At 37.3% G+C, this 22,979-nt stretch overlaps 2 long non-coding RNA genes across 2 annotated transcripts; both read left to right on the forward strand.

Annotated features, from left to right (window-relative positions):
- The first annotated feature begins 12,114 nt into the window (after nt 1-12,114).
- LOC130014332 (uncharacterized) lies at nt 12,115-14,288 on the forward strand. The gene is made up of 3 exons (XR_008789291.1): nt 12,115-12,514; nt 12,982-13,191; nt 14,180-14,288. It is a non-coding gene; the product is annotated as an uncharacterized LOC130014332 (long non-coding RNA).
- Nucleotides 14,289-16,267: 1,979 nt separating this feature from the next.
- On the forward strand, nt 16,268-18,970 carry LOC126831733 (uncharacterized). Its single transcript, XR_008789292.1, has 4 exons — nt 16,268-16,644; nt 17,163-17,268; nt 17,541-17,623; nt 18,144-18,970. It is a non-coding gene; the product is annotated as an uncharacterized LOC126831733 (long non-coding RNA).
- The last annotated feature ends 4,009 nt before the right edge of the window (nt 18,971-22,979 follow it).

Raw genomic sequence — 22,979 nt, forward strand, 5'->3', positions numbered from 1 at the left:
CATATATTCCCACCCGAATCTAAAATTTAGCTTTACATAGCTTTCCTTGGGTTTTTGCCGGTGCGGTTTCTCCTTGTCAGTGGTGCTGGACGGGGGCCCTGGCAAGCGCAATGTCTAGTCCTTCGGATGGTACAAAAAACCTAAGTCCTGTGTACACATTATGGTCCACGTAAAAAGATCCCTTGACAGTTGGAATTCGAAATGAGAGTTTGTCATAGTGTCGCTGTCCGGACATAATATCCCCCATTTCACACTGTATGATGTGCACCCGCCTTCATTAATCCAATCGGCGCAGAAAAGTGGAACGTTAAACCCATTTCACTTCAAACATATGTTAAGTCTAGCTGTTTATATAACGCAACTACCCTTCCTTCTGCGAATTGGACAACCAACCTTGGGCTAGTGTTTAATTATATATAATTACATGGGTTTTACAGGTAAATAATTCATAATGCACCCGAGGGTTAATTTGGAGTTCACTAAGTACATAATGACCAGCTTGCATAAATTGGGTGTTTTGAACTACCGACCCGGGCATCTTTCACCTATAGAGAGGTATGGGTGGAAGGAAATGAGTGTAGATAGAATGGACGTGTAGAGAGGTATGGGTGGAAGGAAATGGAAGTGTGGATAGAATGGACGTGTAGAGAGGTATGGGTGGACAGTGAATGGTGGATACTGAGACAAATGCGGAAAGCATAGATGGAATGGGCGTGAAGAGAGGTATGAGTGGAAGTAAATGGAACTTAAGTGGCATATAGATGGAATAGACGTGTAGAGAGGTATGGGTGGAAGGCAGCGGAACTTTAGTGGAGTGTAGACGGAATAGACGTGTAGGGAGGTATGGGTGGAAGGGAATGGAAGTGTAGATGGAATGGACGTGTAGAGAGGCATAGGTGGGAGGTGATGGAGCTTTAGTGTGGTGTAGATGGAATGGGAGTGTAGATGGAACAGACGTGTAGAGAGGTATGGGTGAAAGGCAGCGGAGCTTTAGTGGAGTGTAGATAGAATAGACGTGTAGAGAGGTATTGGTGGAGTGCAGATGAAATGGGGACGAAGGGGGTGGGGGAGGGGTATAGATACAATAATGGTTTAGCGGCGTAAAAATGGAACGAAGGCTGAGTAGCGTAAAAATGGAATGAAGGTTTACTCTGGTATAGATGGACGGGAGTAGATGTTTAGTGGGGTATGGTTGGAATGGAAGTTGAATGGGGGTATAGGTGGAATGGAAGCCCAGGAGGTATTGGTAGAAGTTTATGAAGTTCACTGGTCAGTAGAGATTAAATACAGTTTTATTAGGACATAGAAGGAAGGGTGGGATATATTTAATGGAATAAAAGATTAGTGGAATGGAGGTTAAGATGGATACAGATGGAATGAGTGTTAGTGGAGTATAGGCGCGGAATGGGAGTTTAGTGGGGTATAGGTTTGATGGGAGTTTAGTGGAGAATAGTTGGAAATGGGAGTTTAGTGGAGAATAGGTGGAAATGGAATTTAGTAGAGTATTGGCGGAATGGACGTTTAGTGAGGTATATACATGCAGGTGGAATAAAATATCAGTCGGTCATAGAATGTTATACAGGTATAACAGAACCATATAGGTATAAGTGAAACAGAAGTTGATTAGTTTTTCAAATAAGTAATTGTGATTTGATATAAGTTTTCTTATTTTGCCGATGCATGTATTAAAAAATGTATCACGGTTTCACAAACCTATCCCTATTTATTTATTAATGTATTATGTATCATAATAATCAAGACTGACTTCTTTTAGCATAATCATCATCACAAATGACGTCATTGTACATGTAACCAATTGAAAGAGTGCAATAGAGGTGTGACCAAACATTACAAACATTCTTGTTTTTAATCCATCAAATAAAATGAGAGAAAGAGAGAGATAGAGAGAGAGAGAGTGTGTGTTCCCCGGGATTTCTCTTCGTGTTTTCTCCTCCTTGTCAGTGGTGCAGGACGGTGGGCCTGGCAAGGGGTCAGTGCACAAAAAATGAACCATTACACCACACTTCGTTTCATTTCATCGCATTGCATTATGCTCTCGGTGGCATTTGTACATGTCTAATGCTGCGGTGTTCCTACTAGGAGAGAGAGGGAGAGAAAGAGAGAGAGAGAGAGATGGGGTTTAACTCAACACAAACATTGTCATTTCGGGACTAACATATGATTCAATTTTATTTCAATAATTCGTTTGTGCGTAGGAGTCTTTAGCAGTGGGAGGAAACCGGAAAATCCGAAGAAAACGCACGGGGCTGAACAGGCGACCCTAATCCTTGTCACCTACAAGCGGGAATCGAAACCACGCCACTTGACTCAATGACAGACCTTATGAGCCAACGCACATCTCCTAGATAGTGACACCGAGGCAAACTTGTCTGGAGGCGACCAAATCAAATTTATCTGTAAAGATGGGAGGTGTGAGTATTTACTAAAACAAAATAAAAAATACACCAGACGTTTTTCTTTTTTTTTTGTACCAATTCATTTTTTTTAATCAATCAAAGATATTATATCTAATTAAAACATAAGTCATACGTAGACAATATCAATCATTCGCATACATGTAAAGACATTTTTGCAAATGATTGACAGGTCTCGGGATTATATAAAACGATGATTAGAGCCTAATTTATTGATTCGACTGTAGGATCTCCTGTTGCACCAAAGATAAATTAATTATTGAAACAAAAAACACCTATATCTAACAGGTAAGTCTCATCATAATTTTACATTTTTCAAAATTAATGTAAATGAATTTCAAATAGGTTATTAATAGTCAGTGTATGGAGACCATACTATGAACAAAAACACAAACTAGAAAGAAAAAGGTTTTACGACAATTCTCACGGAACGACCCCTCGATAAATCAAATTAGGTGAATAAATCTGGGGACACGCCTTAAAGAGACAATACCTGTTTGTTAAATGATAAGGATTTACTTACCGTGATTTGACGGGATTTCTTATTAAATTATACGCAACATTGAGAATAAACTTTCACTGCATTTCTAAGATTGTTCTCAGTTTTTCCAGAATTAAAGTAAGTTTAAACTTAACGAATTGCATTGTGCGAGACAAAATAATTTGTTAAAAGCTATAATAACTTATAGATGTCTTATTTTGATTATGATTATATAAAATTAATTACATTTATTTTCTTGTCGAAATTGATAATTCATCTTAAGATTTCGGTGGTTTTAGAGATCCGTTATTTATAGATAATTTAAACATATATAAAATTTGGATAAAGATCTGTCTCTTCTTGCTATTTTAATACAGATAATGAGAAATCAATATATTAAAAAATTCAGTCAAACCACTTTATCCCGAGCGAAGTTATCGGCGTATGAAATATATTATAGCATCCATTGTTAAGTACCATTATATCAAAGTCTCGGTTATGTACTTTTAGATTAAATTAATAAATAGCGATCGTGTTTAATCCATTAAAAATCACGGTCATCCGATGCTCTAGAGAGAGGATTTTGGGCTTGTGTGAATAAAATGTCTTAACAAATAAACCGGCATGTAGCTCTTACGATGCTTCTTTTAGACTATTATTTATTGAGTTTTAGTTTATTTCTAGAAATACTGGTAGAATTTTTCATACCATAATAATTTAAAACGTTGACATTTACGAAAATTATTAACCACTAAAAACAATGTGAACTGCTAACATACGCTTGTACGTCACAAACCTCGTGGGTTTGCTCCAGGTGCTCCGGTCTCCCTCACTGCTAAAGACCTCTACGCACTAGCGAATTATTGAAATACATTTGAATCATTATATGTATTCCCCGATATGTCCTAGTTTGTGTCGAGTGGACGTTACCCGCCCTCATCTCCCTCTCTCTCTCTTGCACTAAGGAGGGGCTGTTCCCCAAATCCCTTTCCGAGTTACTGGCACCACCTCTAAGTTATTTGAAGGTGTTTACAAAGAAAACATTTCTATTTTATCTTCATCTTTAACACAATTTATGGATAAAGTATTCTAGAAGAAATGTCAGCAGCCGTTATGTGTTCTATAATCAATATTCACTGAACATTTATGTTATCTCATGATGGAGTTACAATTTAATAACCTGTCAAACGCAACATGTTAATGATAATATCCAGACAGTTGATTAATGTGAATATTTATATTTATACTCAGATCACCAGCCAGAAATAACCCCAAAAAGTCATTAAAATATTTGGTTTTTTTAAAAAAATGTATACATTTCTTTTATTAAACAATTATAACATATATGATAAAAGGGACAAGGCAGTAAAGGCAGAATTAGACTTTCTCAGACAGTTACATATTTTCTCACAGGGAGTTATATAGACTTTCTCACCACGAGTTATACAGACTTTCTCATGCAGAGTTAGACTTTCTCAGACAGAGTTATACACTTTCTCATGCAGAGTTAGACTTTCTCAGACAGAGTTACAGATTTTCTCATACGGATTTATATAGACTTTCTCACACGGCGTTCGACTTTCTCACGCGGAGTTAAATACTTTCTCACTCGTAGTTATGCAGACTTTCTCACGCTGAATTAAACTTTCTCACGCGGAGTTACAGACTTTCTCACGCAGAGTTAGCCTTTCTCAGACAAGATTTAAAAAAATTTCTCACACTGAGATGCATTCTAAACTTTCTCACACGGAGTTAACAAACTTTCTCAGATAGAGTTATAGACTTTCTCACTTCGAATTCGATTTCCCCTTCCCGGATAAGATTTTCTTTCACCAAATAAATCTTTCTATCTTTTTTTTTTCAGAATGGCCACCAGTAGAATGATAAATATTTTAATACTCGCACTTTTAGTCCCTTCTTCATCACCATATTATGGTAAGCTAAAGATGTTCTTTCTAATCTACATTAATCAGATTGATGTACAAAGGTCGGCCCTAAAAAAGCAAAGGAAAGAGTCATATATTTCGGATGGATGGAAAATTACTTATTTTTGCTTTGGTTCTGGAATTTTTGTTACGCGACTAATCTAAATACACCACCCAAACATTCTCCGCCTAACTAATCACGTTATATTATTAGTGTTGAACGTAACATAAATTTTACTTTTACAGTGAAACAAAATCCATTTCCCTCATACCGAAAACCAAATGCAGAAGAATTGCTTAATCATGGTAAGTGTAGAAGTAATTATACCTAATCCCACTTAACACTGCTGTAAAGGAATCAAATTTCTGTTCCAAATTATGGCTGATCAATAGTCCGATTAACAACCAATGGCTAACTGTGTAACAATATCATTACGCTTTAAACAGAACTCCAAATTGGACCAAATAATATATGTAGATATAACGTTACGTCATGATTCACGATTTTATTATGCCCAACTAACTAATACATAGTAGAATATTGCAGAAAAACTAATTGCGTGACAAACGAGGCTATCAAAACGAATACAATGTAAACAATACCGTTTGGAGACGAACAATACTTTCACCGTTTTTAATACCTTAAATCCAGGCCCGGCAGAGTGGGTATGGGTTTGGTGGCCGCAAGTACTCTTTTCTCCAGGTTATTGCACGCAAGTAACTATTCAGTTAGATACAGTGACGTAACTGGCAGAAACCTTATTTTAACATAGAAATGAGACTTCTAGAAGTAGAACGTAGAAATTCAGAAGAAAAAACCCTGCTATTTACTATACTGATGCCCCCCCCCCCCAGTTGCGAGGGTCGCGATTAGTAGTTAACTTTACTGAGCAGTCGAATAATCCATTCAATCTCACTTCCATTGTATCTATGATATATTGGCTAATTAAAACACGACGGGATAGAGTTTTTCTAACTTTCTATAGCAGGGGCTAAAGCTGGAGAATGGAAGGTTTCATGCGTACCAAAGTGAAATTCATCCAAGAACTTTTGATTCTCAACACATAGTTTAATTTTTATCTCATGAATTGGATAAAAATTGTCGCCTCTGGAAGGTCCACAAACTTCATTCATATTTCACATTTTGCGAAAAGGCATTTGGCATAATTCCAGAACGGAATGTCCGAAGTGCCCCAAACTTGAACTCACACATGAACTAATGATACTTAAACACAAATTTTAAGTTTCATCGAAATCGGATAAAAATTGTTACAACCTTGGTATTACATCATACTTTTACACTATTTGCGTTAAGTGGGAAGTTTTGGTCCGATTTTTAGGAAATTCGGACACAACCATAATTATGGTATAAGGGTGATATATTTGAACGATTTTGAAAATAAGATAAAAATTGCAACCTCTGAGGATCCACAAGCTAAACACGTGATGTTTCGTACAATCCAGAAAGTTACGGTCTGATAAGCGCAAATCGGAAATAAATTATGACCTCTAGATGGTCCACGATCGGACGATCTTCGGTTGCGCGGATTTCCATATTCTAGTCGAATTATGTGCATGCGAATGACATTTAGTTCAACCTCTGGCCGTGACCAGTTGTACCATGCGATAGAGCTCGGTCGAGATAGTTCAAAGACTCTTGAAAAGACTGACACGTGTGTAGATTTGTCTAAAAATTATCATAAAATTGCCAGTGCGTTATTTACACCATGGTCCGTATTCCAGGGTTCATGGTAACACCCGGAAGTTAGAGAATATATATAGGCCCACGACAAAAAACGTTGAACACCCAGAAGTTAGAGAATATATATAGGCCCACGACAAAAAACTTTGTGAAGTGATCCATGTTACCAGTTAACCCGGATGGAGTCAGCTTTGTAAGAAAATGTTTTAAAAGCATTTCTTCATCCCCATCGTCAAAATGAGTAAATAGCAGAAAATATAGCAGGCGAACAATCGACATGGGCGCCGCCATATTGAATAGCCAATGGTCCGGGCCATTTGCGTTCGTGTGCTGTTTCAGACTGTCGTCGCGATCACAGTTTACATCCGAAAGTCACCCTGGGTATTATATGCTTTCACAGTATTTGCGTAAAGGGGAGCGGCCATTTGAACTTTGAATTTGAACTCAGCCGTAATGGTGTAACTGTGGTATATTTAAACGGTTTTTACAATCAATAAAAATTGTGACCTCTAGAGGGTCCACAATCTAAAGGTGTGATTGTTCGTACAATCAGGGGCCATAATCCAAGACGATACGGTCCGACATGCGCCAATATCGACAGGAACCGAGATCTTTGGGTTATAAACATACATTGTTAGTTTCATCAAAATCGGATAAATTTGTGACCTCTAGAGTGTCCACAACCTTGGTATTATTATGCATATATTTCTCCAGTTCAGCATCACAGGAAATCACCATCGTCTGCAGTGCTTTTATGATAAGGGGTTAAAAAAAACCCATAAAAACTTCAATGCTGAGTAATTTTACTAGTCTGAAATCGCTTAGAAAGCGTCTCCGACGATCTAGACCCCCAGGAGTCCTAGGACGGTAGCGCCCCCCCCCCCCCCCCCGCAATCAAGAATTGCTTCCGCCGGCCCTGAAATCACTGTCCAAAACTTTAGGGAAGACCCCCAGATTAAACGAAGGACTGTCATGTTGCTGTACTTGGGATAGATTTGATTGAACTGGAAGAATAAGCACACTCCCTCAAAAGTTCAAGTATCAGAAGCCAATCTAGCAATGGCCAGAGTGGGATTTCTCGGGCCATTGCTTGAGGAATATGGTGGACCGCTAGTCTACAAAATATTATTTACAGGGGAAGGCTCACCAGCAACTACAAATCAATACTTGTCATCACTTCAAATTTCGTCTATTGAATTTAAACTATAATGTGACTCATTGATAACAGGTATCATGTGTTACTGACACTTAAATGTAGTTCAAGATATCCTGTTTTAAAACACTGACGATCGTTAAGCTAACGTAACTTTGTAGTCTGAACGCAAAGGTGGGTCAAATAAACCCGTTTAAAAACACAAGCTCCACACCCTTTTTTTTTCGAGAAGGATTTTTCCTAAGCTATCTTTTTTTCCGTCGGAACGGATTGGCTTAGATTTGCCAACTTAATCTATCTAAGGGTAAACGCACTTCGTTACATTGTTGTGGATATTCGCGGTTTCATATGTGATATTCGGGTGCTAATTTACTAAAAACATTTGCTCCGGAATGTCAAAACAACTAAACTGATGTCTTTAAGTTAGTTTTTTTATTTTATTTATTTATTCACAGTATTTAAGGCCTCCAGCCCATAGTACATAAATTTTTACAACATATAAGAAGTGCGGTGAGTAAATGTGAGATAAATAACAGTAATAAATAATAATGGTAATAAAGACAATATGTATACATAATTTGTTGATATAATATAATAATAAATCAAAATAAGCATAACTATTTACAATTATCAATTTGTTTTCGGATAACATATGACTGATAAATAAACATAGCTAAATTTCGATAATTATTTTCGTCAGACATGACCCTAATAAAAATATCCCTATTTGTTTTATGTTGTCTCTCGTTCTCTATTTCTGGAAGTAATTTGGTTCTTAGATTATCATACAATTTACAATAAACAATAACATGTATTTCATCCTCTGTTTGTTTTAAATCATGCATTTCATCACAGTATTTACAGACTCTTTCAATTTTTGGTACATTCTTCCAGCGTCCTGTCTCTACAGCCAAATCATGGTTTGAACATCGGAAACGAGTTAAGGATTGTCGAAATTTAGTCACAGATACCTTGGATAAATAAGGTTCATAGTTAACATTGTGTTTAATCAAGCTATAATTTTGTAGTCTGGACGTCTCTTTAATATCACATGATAATTGTTGACGTGAGCAATCAATTAGCCTTTGCTTAAATGATGATAAAAACCCATTTACATCAAAAACATCCTGCTCTTGCCAAACGTAACCAAATCCATATTCATATAAAATATGCTTAATATTACTGGCCCAAGTTGACCTTCCAGCTAAATCTAAATTGTACAATAAGTCATAACAAGCTTTAGGATATCTGGAATTTGGTAAATATAGTAATTTTAACCAATACTTAAGACAATTATATATAGTATTTACATAGAGTGGTACTCGACCAGTTTCACCATATACTGCACAATTACATGTGTTAGAACTAACGTGTAATATAGATTTCAGAAACCTTAACTGCACCTTTTCTATCGATTCATATTTTCTAAAACCCCAAATCGCAGAAGCATATTCTAATATTGGTACGATCATTCGATCGAATAAAAATAATGAATTTTTAATACTAATATAGTTCTTTTTGATATAATATGTTAACATATTGGAGGCCTTCCTGGCCTGCTGTGCAAGGGTGTCTGTCGCAAGGGTCCAACATAGTTTTGAAGTGAAAAATATACCCAAATATTTATAGCCATTTACCGTCTCAATTTCTGTGCCATCGAGAAACCATTTCTCATACGACTTGACAATTCCACCTCGTCTAAACACGACGACCTTTGTTTTGCTTAAGTTAATTTGCATCCCATATTTCTTGCAAAATGTTTGGATGCAGTTTATTTGAGATTGTAATCTAGGAACAGTGTCCCCTACCACAGCAATATCATCTGCGTAAAGTAATGATAATATTTCTTTAATATCAGAGTTAATAAATATCCCATGACAATCAGACTCTTTAAGTTAGATTATACAGTGGACTCTGTCACATCCGACATCGTGCGGGATCGTTACAATAATTCGGATCACACAGCGTTTCGGAATACCGAGTTTTCTCCAAAACCGGAAATACTGTAACTTCGAAAACCGGAAGTATTTTTATATTGTAGCTTCGAATCACCAGAATGCTATTCCCTTTATAAATGATAAACTTTTCTGTACTTTCAAAATTTTATTATATTAAATAATTAACAATAACAATGCATGCGTACAATATATTCATAAAATCGTTTACATGTAATATCAATGCATGCGTACAATATATTTATAAATATCAATGCATGTAATCGTTTAAAGTAGTTTGCTTAGTTAAGATTACCGGAAGCATATCGTAAGGCGGAGTCCTGGGCAACATCTTCTAACAAATGAATTGTTGCGATCATCTTTTCGTCCTTAATCTGTGCGAAGTGTTTAATGTCGTTGAGCATGCGTAGGAATTTTGAATAGGTCAAGTCTGTCGTTAATGTATATTCTTCATCGTCCCCGTCTTCAGTCAATTGTCTTCAGTCAATTGTCATTTATAATCTGTCGTTCTATGTCCAGTTTTTCAAGCCAATCAAAGTAAACGGCACCTGTCATCCAAGCTTTGCGATTGGCCGACCAATTGACTGGCAGGTAGATCTTGTCCACTCCCTTAAAACAACTCGGGTTCACTGCTTTACCGATCAAAGTAATCAACACAGTTTTAATCTCACCGATAATTGATTGGTGATTACTTGTTAATCTTTTCTGGCTTCACACCCATTGAGTTTTAATCTCACCGATAATTGGATGCTTCACACCCACCGTTTGAAGTACGGATTATACGGTGTCGATTCAATGGAAATTATGTGACGGGACGGCTGATTGATTTCGGAATCCGGAACATACAGAATTCGGATTTACCAGCAATTTTTTGGCTGAAATAATAAGGCAATAAATCGGGACATGAAAATCATACCGGATGTCACTGCAATCCGGAGTGATCAGAGATCGGATGTGACAGAGTCCACTGTATATATGACCGTCTGAACGGCATATAATCAATATGATAATTTTAGAAATGAATCTATACGGTAGTGTAGTTGCATCTAGAGTCCTTTTATATCCAGACACACAGTGGGTATAGACTGCCGATGTAACAGAGAGAAACTTGTGTAATCTGGTTTTTTTCACAGCCCATGCTTTTAATTTTATCTGACCGTAAAGGACAATACTGGTGCCAGTAATTATCACATATGTGATAGAACTGGTTAAACACGTTCCAAATATTATTTTATCACAGAGATCATTGCTACGATAGATGCGTAATCAATCTTTCAACAATCGGAAGTGACGAACGCAAAAGGAAAACAAGAGTTATCCCTCTATATTACTGACTGAAGTGACGAGTGATAACAGCTAGTTACATAGGCAATATTGTCCTTTAATTACGGGTTTACTTTTCTATGCAATTAGTAAAATGTATACATGTACTATTTCTTTGCTTTGTTTACAGCGACAAGAGCGTCATCTACTTTGTCTAAGACACAAGCTTTATATACCATTGACAAGGAACCGACCACACCACAGTCACCAGATGCATATATCGAGTCTATTATACGCAAGTCTATGTCGAAGACAAATCAACCTACAACCGGCGGACAGAACTATCAAACTCCAGTGGAAACTGTGTATGTTGCTCCTGACCAACCAATTCCACACATAATTGATCGACCCATATACAGCTCACCCAACGCTGACGATGATATTCTCGTAACGAATACTATTGAAACGCAATTAGAACCAAATTATGGTGACCCACAACCAGTAAATCTACAAGTATATGACCCACCCTTTCAAGAACCAACAGACGTACCTACGTATGATTCACCCGCTCACCAACCAGTAGACATACGGACATATGATTCACCCACTCACCAACCAGTAGACATACCGAACTATGATTCACCCATTCACCAACCAGTAGACGTACCGACATATGATTCACCCGTTCACCAACCAGTAGACGTACAGACATATGATTCACCCACTCACCAACCAATAGATTCATATGATTCACCCGCTCACCAACCAGTAGACGTACCGACATATGATTTACCCATTCACCAACCAGTAGACATAGCGACGTATGATTCATCCGCTCACCAACCAGTAGACATACCGACATATGGCTCACCCGCTCACCAACCAATAGACGTGCAAACATATGATTCACCCGCTCACCAACCAGTAAACATACCGACGTATGATTCACCCGTTCACCAACCAGTAGACATACCGACATATGATTCACCAGCTCACCAATCAGTAGACGTGCAGACATATGATTCACTCGCTCACCAACCAGTAAACATACCGACGTATGATTCACCCGCTCACCAACCAGTAGACATACCGACATATGATTCACCCACTCACCAACCAGTAGAAATACTGACATATGATTCACCTGCTCACCAACCAGTAAACATACCGACGTATGATGCACCCGCTCACCAACCAGTAGACATACCGACATATGGCTCACCCGCTCACCAACCAGTTAACGTACCGACATATGGCTCACCCACTCACCAATCAGTAGACGTACAGACGTATGATTCACCCGCTCACCAACCAGTAGACATACCGACATATGATTCACCAGCTCACCAATCAGTAGATGTACATACATATGATTCAACTGTTCAACAACCAGTAGACGTACCGACGTATGATTCACCCGTCCTGCAACCAATAGACGTACAGACATATGGTTCAACCGCTCACCAACCAATAGAGGTACCGAGATATGGTTCACCTGTTCAACAACCAATAGACGTACCGACATATGGTTCACCTGTTCATAATTCACAGACACCCTATTCACATTCTAATGAGATACCAGTAGAATCAGATTGGACAGGTTAGTATACGGTTTTGTTTTTATAAATCTACACTTAAAAGACAAGAAGTTAATTGTTGTCAGGTAGTATTGTTGAATAAACCGGATGCTCTACATGAATCTGTGGACGAAATTCTTCTGACTTACAGTAGGTATCGGGTATAATCAATCTTACTGACACTAAAACAGGTTTCATGTGCTGGTTGTTTCGGTATTATGTGGTGTAAATAGAGAATTTGGCAAGCGGTCCTTTGCTTCGTTTATAATGCAGCTGCCTTATGATACAACCTACATCGACTTCAGAGAAATCCCCCTTAAAGAAAAGTTTCCAGTCTTAGAACAGCTCTCACAAGCACGCACAACAGACTTGGATTTGAAGCAAGAATTATTATTCATTGGCTTTACACAATACAATGTAAAGTTTGAAATCCATCATTTGTGATACGTGGACCTCATAGTTAACAATGTTTGTATTTGTTTATAAACAGATTGTGTATTGGAAGCGATACCAGAGAAACTTTACAGTTATTATCATTCTTTATCTGGTGAAACGATGAACTGTGCTCCTGGTACCATGTTTTCCGAGGCAGCGTGTACATGTATCCAGTCTCCATCTTTCTATGGATTAGCCCACGGAGGAATTAAACCGTCACCTGTGGATTATGTACATCATGTCCCTGATACTGATAACTTCGCTGGTAAGAAATCGCAATTACATGTTTATGTATTTCGTTACGATTGGGAGAAAGGGGGTGGGGGTGGGGGGCAATCTGATTAAAGGCGTAATACCACTCTTGTTGTAACTGAATAATATGTCCCAATCTTTATTCTGGTCAACAAATTGTACTATTTTAGAATATTTCAATTAATTGATGATACAAATTTCATCTTAACACACCTTATTTAAAAATTTTGAAAAATTCAACATAATGGTTTGAAACGTCTAACGTAAACCTTTTCAAATGAAACTTCTATTTAAAAATATTTTCGAACCCTCTGGACAAGTAAAATAGGATGTAATGGATAATTTACACAACATGTAGGACACTTAAACATCTAGTACATAGATAGAGATATTATTTATTTTCTGGAGCTTTCAAGCCAGCAAGAGTGTTATTGTCCCTTTAAAGCACAGATATTATTTCGTTTAGTTTTTTTGTCCCCCGCCTTGGGCTCGTTTCATGCACGGCACGGAACTGTGGGTAAACCACTAGAAACGTCAACGCTGATCGATTAATCAATGTCGTACGTCATAGGGTCAAAAGCCGCCTGTACGACCCCTGACGCGACCGCCGAGTACATGTAGTGTAGGCCATCGAAAGTATAAAAAGAACGAAATGAAATATAGATCTGTATTTTAATCAGGTTGGGGGTGGGGGCATACTCCTGAAATATTTGTACATGATCATCACAGATCACATAATTAGAAAACTTGCAAATGTATTTAACCATTTAGCACATGGATCGCCCAAAATCACTATGAACTACTGTTCATGAGAACAGAAGAGAAAGATCCTGCGATTACTGTCACTTGTGTTCCGTTGGCCGATTCGTTTCTTAGATTTATAGTTCATGAATTTAATGACAAACTTTATAAAAAGTCTAACGACTATGCGGCTGGTAGGCTACTGTATCGTTTTCTCGTAACTTATAAATATATTTCAATTTACATTTTATTTTTTACAGGGTGTTATCTGGAAGCCATTGATAATGACAATACCAAGTATTATAACCGAGAATATAAGAATATCATGCCCTGTGCACCAGGAACTGTCTTCTCACAGAAAACTTGTGGTTGTATACATGGTGTAGAATCGAGGGTTGCTCAACCTCCTTCTAAACTGCCAGGTACGTTCCAGTATTCCACTTTGATAGAATAAATGAGCTATACATGTACTTCAATCGTGTCTAAAACCATAAAGGTGGCAGCTTGAAATCAATACAAAGGAATTGGAACTAAAGGTTCTGTTAGAATTCATAGATTTCAATAATGTTGTACCAGTATGCTTTATGATTATACAACATAATACTATAATCTTTTTTTTTGGGGGGGGGGGGGGGCGAATGGTTAGCACGTGCGTGCTGTATTACACGGCCTGTCACTTTTATGATCTTCAAAAATCAGACTATTATTATCAGTACCAACAGGATTATCGAAGGAAGTTTCAGTATCATTAGTAGTGCTATTACTTGAAAGAGTTACATTAGTGAAACAGTGGAAGTTATCAATCAATGGTTCAATAGAATAATCAAAAATATTAGTGGTGTATCGATAATGGTGCGATGAGTGGTATAGTGTATCTTGATTTTAGCAAAGCATTTGATCTCATTGATCATAAGCTTATTATTGAAAAACTACATCTTTATCGATTTGATAATAATTCACAAATTTTGATTGAATCATATCTTGACTCACGGAAGCAAAATGTATGTTTAGGATCAATTACCTCCTCAATTACTACAGTCAAATGCGGGGTTCCACAAGGTTCGATCCTGGGTCCTCTCCTATTCCTAATTTTTATAAATGATCTCCCACTCAATATTGAATCAAGTCACTCCATGGTGAGAAAATTGAGACGGTTACTACCGCAAAATTACTTGGAATTCAAATTGACCAAGACCTTAATTGGGAAGCACAGATAGCAGATATGTCTAAAAAACTTGCATCAAAAATATTTCTCCTAAATAAGATAAAAGATCATTTACCTTACGAGACAAGAATTTTGTTTTATAACAGTTACATACTACCAATATTTGATTATTGCTCTATTATTTGGGGAAATGCTACCAAAAGTAGATTAGACATTCTTTTAAAACTACAAAAGAGGGCAGCAAGAGCTATTCTTGATGCACCGATTGAAACTCCGTCCACCTCTTTATTTACTCAACTCGGTTGGCTTACCCTTACACAGAGGATTCTTTACAATAAAATTGTCTTATCATTCAAAATTATTACATTTAATACTCCACTTTATCTAAATTTCCATTTTATTGAAAAATCTCTTGTTTCCAAAACGGATATCTTGCTCCGTTCACAGACCAGTAAATCTCTTTTTCTTCAATATTGCAAAACGGAATCCATGAAACGTACTTTTCATTATTCTGCATGTCTTTTATGGAACAATCTGCCTTTTGATATAAAGATGTGTAAAAATGTTGAAAATTTTAAGATTAAACTGAAAACTCATTTATTTTGCACACTGAAGGAACCATAATATTCAACTGATGACATACTTATTATTTTTAACTTGCAACTGCATTCTATTTTATTTTGTGTGTAATTATAGTGTTCTTCCTATATTCTACTTGTATAATGTATATGTTTTGTAGTTTGGGAGTGACTTATCAAACTTCCCACTTTAAAATGCTATTGCATTTCTAATGATTTTAAATTTATCCTGATATTACATGTATATATGTCTTTGTAGTTTAGGAGGGACCTATGGAAGATTATTTTTTTTTTTTTGCAAACTAAATACGTTGCCTCATTAAATAAAGTTTTTATTATTATTATTATTATTATTATTGAGTCAACTGGCGTGGTTTCGAATCCCCGGTTGTACGTGACAACGAGTAGGGTCGCCTGTCCAACCTCGTGGCTTATTTCAATAAGCGAATTATTGAAATAACATGAAACCATATGTTAGTCCCGAAATGACCTAGTTTGTGTCGAGTGGACGTTAAACCCCATTTCTCTCTCTCTCTCTCTCTCTCTCTTTTTTTTTCTTTGCTTTTTAGTCTGGAATATTGTGTCTTTAATATCTTCAGGTTGTAAAGCTGCGTATGATCTGTCATTTAATGAAAATTATTTAAAGAATTCTAACACACAGTTATCAGTGGGTGGTGGGTGGACCATTAAGTTAGATGATGGTAAAGCTCAATTCAAGAAAGATTCCGTGGTACACTTCTGGTCATATCAAGGCAAACCGTACGACAAGACCTTTACCATTCAGATGAAATTCAAAGATTTACCCTCAAGTAAAACGAAACAGAATCTTCTCACTAACTGCGGCACCAACAAGGACTTGAATACACCCTCCATATTAATAGAATTGAACAAGAATAATGAACACAAAACGGAGTGTCATCTTCGTATTGTTCTAGTCACTGGACCAGACTATTCAACATCAGAATTATCTCTACCGGTGAAGGTGAGTCGCTTGCTTTTAGAATGTCCGATATTTCACCACATTAAGCCTATATTAGAGGCATATTTTTCCCATTTTTCAGGGTTAAATGAAATAATAGTATTGTTTGTTGACACTAGTGGATTTTCTCCATCTTTTTTAATATAGAAAAGAAACAAAGCAGCGAGGAATACTCCTATTTTGCGGTCGGGGAGTCTTTTCGAGTTGTTAGTTTCGGATGCTAGACAAACCTAGTCGCTAAATGAAAGGGGGAGGGTCAGGGGCTCGATTTGTCGGATATGACATCTACGACGTTCCATTATGGGCTTCATAACCTCGGCACCCCGCACCTTTCTAACGTTTTAATACAATTAACTATAACAGATATAAAACAAATGCTTGCCTTAGATTGTATAATTTTATTTAATTATACATGAATTACAATAGCTACCTCCACCCCTATTTAATTTCAAATTGTTTAAGCACATTTTGTAATTGGATCAGACGTGACCATTATTACACATGATGTTTATGGTTTTCAGTCTGGGGAATACAATACGTTAACGGTAAACTATTACAGAGGACATTTACAAGCCACTATTGTTTATCCGGATGGAGAAGTAATTTCTGAAGAGATGGAATGTTCGGGTATGTTATGATCAACTTAATTCCCTCCGACCCTCCGTTATCAATATAATAATTGTTGCCAAATTGTTGCCCTTATCAAAAATGAAATGAAATGGAGTTTTATATGTTACCACGCCATTGCAGGAGACGGAAAGGGAACGTCCACAATATAAATTTTTGTAATCAGTTTACATAGTTTGGATCGAGAAGAGTAGTAATAAGCTTACATCAGCCCAGATCAATGCTAATACTCTTTTTATAACTAAAAACAATGAGTTTATTTTCCATTTCAGGTTCAATATTAACCAGTGCCTATGATTTAAGATTGGGATCATGTGATCAAAAAAATAATGGTTTTATTGGCATGATGGATTGGGTAAGTAAACAAAATAGAAATATTATTGCATTTATACCAAATTGGTGGCTAAATCCACATAGCCTGTTGCTGTATCAGTGCCGAACCACGCCCCCATCCATTCCGTATAGCTGCCGGTCACTTCTGGCTGCAGTCGTGGTATTGATTCCTGCATGGTGTAAGCGTATGTGGGTTATCTCGGGGTACTCCGGTTTCCTCCCACATCAATTATCTCTGCGCATGCGTTGAATTATCAGTGGAAGTGGATGTTAAATCCCCAATTAACAACACAACAACCACACGATTCCCAATTAGGAATGTTTTAGCTTGACTACAGGAAACGGGGTTTTCCCTCATCTACATAATACTATACAATAGGCCATTTTTGTGTAGGTTTAAAAGACATAAAGTATAAAAAGGATATTATTGTATTCAAACACATAAAATTATTATTAATGGGTTTAATATATTAATTTCAATGTAATATTAGAACACTCTGAAATGGGCTTGATAAGATAGATTATTCTTCTTCTTTTTTCAGTTTAAATATTATCCATGTTCTGTATAAAACCAAGTACCAATTCATAAAGTCAAGTTCAAGTTGGTTTCCTTTGGTGAAATGTGTGCAATATCCACGGGCGTTTTGCTACAGACACGCTTTTCGTACATAAACGACAGTCGTACACCGAAAATCTCTAAAAAAAAATGCTTAAAACCTTTTATAAGACATCGCTGATCATGCCTGACCGAATCCTTATTTATATCTGCGTATGCCTAAAGCTGAATTAGGACTTAAAGGAGAACAAAGAAGTCTCCTAATACCCCACTGTGTAGGAATCATTATATCCAGCTATAACAAGGGGTAATTCCAAAGAACAAATTCGAGAGATTTAAGTTTGGTACCAATGATGAAAGATGTGGTAGTATTGATAACGTCACTATAACGCATTCTTTAATTAAGGGTAGCGCTTGGAAAGGGCCACCTATAATATTTCTACATGTTGATCCCAGTAGCTGTCATTCTCCTTTAAAATTTCAACTTAAGTTTTTAACACGACCGATTGGAACCCTGCCACGAATATAACGGTTTTAACAGTGTGTGTGTGTGTATGGCTGAAACAGTTAGCAATCCTGCTTGAGCAGTAAAGACGGCTTGCAAACAAATACTTTTTTCTATGTGTAAACAATTAAAACTAAACTGTTTTAGTGCCGTTTCCAAAATTAACATATGGTTTTTTTTGGGTTTTTTTTGTTATAACGGCGGCCTAAATCAGTGAAGACGGAGTTCAAATTCAAATACACATATTTTTATGCTTTTGCATGCGAGACCAAATGTTGGAAGAATGGAAAATAAATTATAATTTGTTTAGCTTATTTGTAACATCTTGTGTACGTTTTATGTAATAATTATTTTTAACAATAAACTTGTTTAACATTCACTCAACAGAACTTGGTCATTCCGGGACTAACATAAACCCAGTTTACAAATTTTAAGCGTACCAGGCACGGTACCAGGTACGGCACGCTTCGCTTTTTTGTAGTGTAAACGGGTCAAACGTAAGAGTGTCGCGCCTGGTACGGTGTCATTCTGGCCCAATGAAGTGAGGTGGTCTCGGAACGGTACCAGGACCGGCTCGCTTTAAATTTTCGTAGTGTAAACGCTAACCCGTCTGAGCACGGATTACTGCGCATGCGCTAAATGAACCTTGACCCTTTTCCCCGCAAACTTTGACAGCTCTGTCATCAGTTCTGTCAAAATGGCTGCTCAAACTAAATCAACCATCATATACTATTCAAAAAAAGTAGGGGATATTTGATTTTGGGGGCATAATACTAAAATATGCAAATGACTACGAAAAAAGTCACTATAGAACCTAACAGAAGAAACATTTCCAGTTACATGTGACGCCCAAACGCACCAATAGCTACCGCATGGAATGCAGGTGATGCTTGGGATCATCATGGGGGTCCAACCCAAGATTTGCACGACTCTGACTTTGAATGTTACAGTCATTGTGGCATTGAATTCCAGGGTGGAAACATCAGTTTAATTGTTTTAGTGACCAGAAAACAAATTTTGATATGCGTCGGCTTACCCAAAATGAAAGGTTACGTGCCCTTGGCATGCTACAGATCGGCACAACACAGGCGGTTGTGGCGCGGACGATGAATGTTTCTCAGTCTGTCATAAGCAGGCTATGGTCCAGATACCGTGATACACAATCTGTACAGGACAGACCACGCTCAGGTCGACCAAGGGCGACAACTCAAGCCCAGGATCGATTTATCCGTACCTTGGCCTTGAGAAATCGTGTCATCACAGCAAATCAGATCAGCGCTCGTCTTCAAACAGACACTGGTGTGAGAGTGAGTGGCCAGACGATTCGGAATCGACTGCATAGGGGTCACCTTCGCGCCCGACGTCCTCGCGTGATCCCTTGTTTGAGAGATCATCACATTCAGGCAAGACGTCGTTGGTGTAGGGATCGTCAACACTGGGATAATCGACGCTGGAGCAATGTGATGTTTTCAGATGAGTCAAGGTTCACTGTTGATTTTTTGGACAGACGTAGCAGGGTGTGGCGTCGTCGAAACGAGCGCTTCCAAGACGTTAACGTCATCAGACATGATCGATTTGGGGGTGGTTCTGTTATGGTGTGGGGAGGCATCACTGTTGCTGGAAGAACGGCTTTACATGTTGTTGCAGGGCGTGTTACAGGCCAGTACTACCGGGACAACATCTTGGCAGTCCATGTTGTGCCGTTCGCACGACGTCATGGCCGCCGTTTCATCTTCCAGGATGACAACGCAAGATGCCACAGGGCCAGGATCGTTACAGGTTACCTCCAACAACAGAACATCACCACATTACCTTGGCCAGCACTGAGTCCCGACCTCTCCCCCATCGAGCATGTCTGGGACATGCTTGGACAGAGGTTACGTCAACGTCAACAACGTCCTGCCAATGTCCAAGAACTTGCTGCTGCGTTGCAACAGGAATGGGACAATCTGGACCAAAATGACCATAGACGTCTCATTAGGAGTATGCCACGTCGGATCAATGCTTGTTTGGCAAACAGAGGAGGATTTACCCGTTACTGACTTGGTTGTGATGCTGTGGTAACTTTGCTGTTTGACCCCGGGTATCATTTTACCCTTATAATGGTCAGTCTGTGCCTTACTTAGTCTAGCGATCATTTGGAATAAATCGATGAATGTGAACTTCATTTCATTTTGTCATTTGTTTCTTCGTCAGTTTCATTAGGTGACTTTAATAACACTTAAAAATCAAATATCCCCTACTTTTTTTGAATAGTATAATTGTTTTCATCTGCGTAATTTGTATAGGGACTTAAATTAACCTTTCTGTGAACTGTTCCACATTTAGCGTGCTTGGCATGGTTCTGAGACCGGTTTTTTTAGAGTAATGTAAACAGGTCAATTTCTTGAAATTTATCGCGGCCTGGTGCCGTGCCCAGAACGGCACGCTTATCGCGGCCAAGTGTAAACGGGGCTATTATAATGGTAAAATTTCGTCTCATCCGAAAGACTGGATGTCCGCTGTTCTTTAATCGGCTTTACATCCTGCACCACTGACAAGGTTCAGTTCTAAAACACAATCCTGTTCCCGTGAGAAGTATCCTGTGGACACAATTGACCAAGGGCCCTATAACGGAAAAAATGTCACAGATGATCTCAATCATCTGAAATGGGATCCTTGTGTGATTTAAAACAGACAATTTGGCACTACTGTTGAATTTTGTACAAGGTTATTCAATCAACGGTAACAAGGGATGTATTATAAACTATACACAGAGGGAAAGCCAAGCCCAAAGGACAGACAAATAATCATGGAAATGAAATGGGGTTTAATATCCTACTCTCTCGGCCAATACCGAGGTTGAACATGAGGCCCTTACTCGAAAACTAGAGCAACTATGGAAAATGGCTGCTGGACTAATAATATACTGGTAGTACATTTTTCTAGAGACATAAGTCATTCCCATAGTAACATCTCGATCGTAACAACACCGAGGGTTGAAAAATCAGATCCATAGAGAGTCAGACATAAGAACAATTAAATTGATGAAATATGATTTTATTTACATAATATAATATATTTAATGATCAACAATGGTATTATACTACAGTAGGTTTCTATAGTTACCGTATCCAATATATAATACAAATAATTTAAGAATTGTGGTTTAACAGTCGATATCAAGACCTTTAAACAACTTAAAGATGCATTATGTAAGATTTTGATAAAGAGCTGACCATTCTTGCTATAATAGTTTAAAATATAGATAATGGAAAATGAATATATTGAAACAATGACAAACAAGTCTATGCTATTCTTGTCAAAACTTTAAACATTCAAAACTTCACTCAGAAAAGAGTAAAGTTTTGACAAGAATAGCATAGACTTGTTTGTCATTGTTACAATAAAAAACAAAGTCTCTATTTTCAATTTTAACCGTAACTGATTAAATGGCATGGATGGTCTAATCCACTTAATATCATATTCATCTGATGACATAGAGACTTGATAATGAGCTTGTTGTGTGAATAATTCTTATATAACATTAGAAGCTTAAAAATAGGACTTGCAATAGGAAGATTTAGCTCTTACATAATGCATCTTAAAAATACAGATACACTTCTGCACATGAATTTCTACGAAATCATCATATGAGTCCAATATTTTCTGTCATCTTATATAAATAATGCATGTTAGCCCAGTGTCCAAACCATTTGTTTCATACAATTATTTGAAATAATGCTACATTAACATCAAAAGATGACTCAACATGATCTGTATTTTACGTAACAATAATAGACAACATCTATTGAGGACAAATCTAACAATAAATATATTTATCTTTGGTCATGATAGGGCTAACTTATTTTTACAGTAAATTTAAATTAAATAGACTGTCATCTAGTAGAGAAATGTGAAAACCATAATTTTAGCTTTAGATTATTCCAAAATTGGCCTTAGAATGATTGTGTTTTCATTAATTATACTGACAAGAAAGAAAGTTCATACAATTTTTCTTCTTTCAAAAATTCACCCCCAGAAATAAAAATAAATCATTTGCCACCCTACCGGTATCCATAACATGATCTACTGTATGGTTTAAAGTCTCTGATCCTTATCTAAGGAATTTTCAATCCCTTGCAAACTACAATATCATGAAGTTGAACTCTAGAAGGGAATTGTAATCAGTCCAAAAATGGTTCAATTCCAGTCAGTATTTATAAAGATATGTTGAATTTAAATCCAGTCAACAATTTGCATCTCAGAAGACTGTAGACAATATAAACCGGATAGGGTCAAAACAAGCTAGCTAAAAACTATTATGGTGCCTTTTTT

Source organism: Patella vulgata, chromosome 9 (assembly GCF_932274485.2).
Source record: "Patella vulgata chromosome 9, xgPatVulg1.2, whole genome shotgun sequence".
Lineage (NCBI taxonomy): Eukaryota > Metazoa > Mollusca > Gastropoda > Patellidae > Patella > Patella vulgata.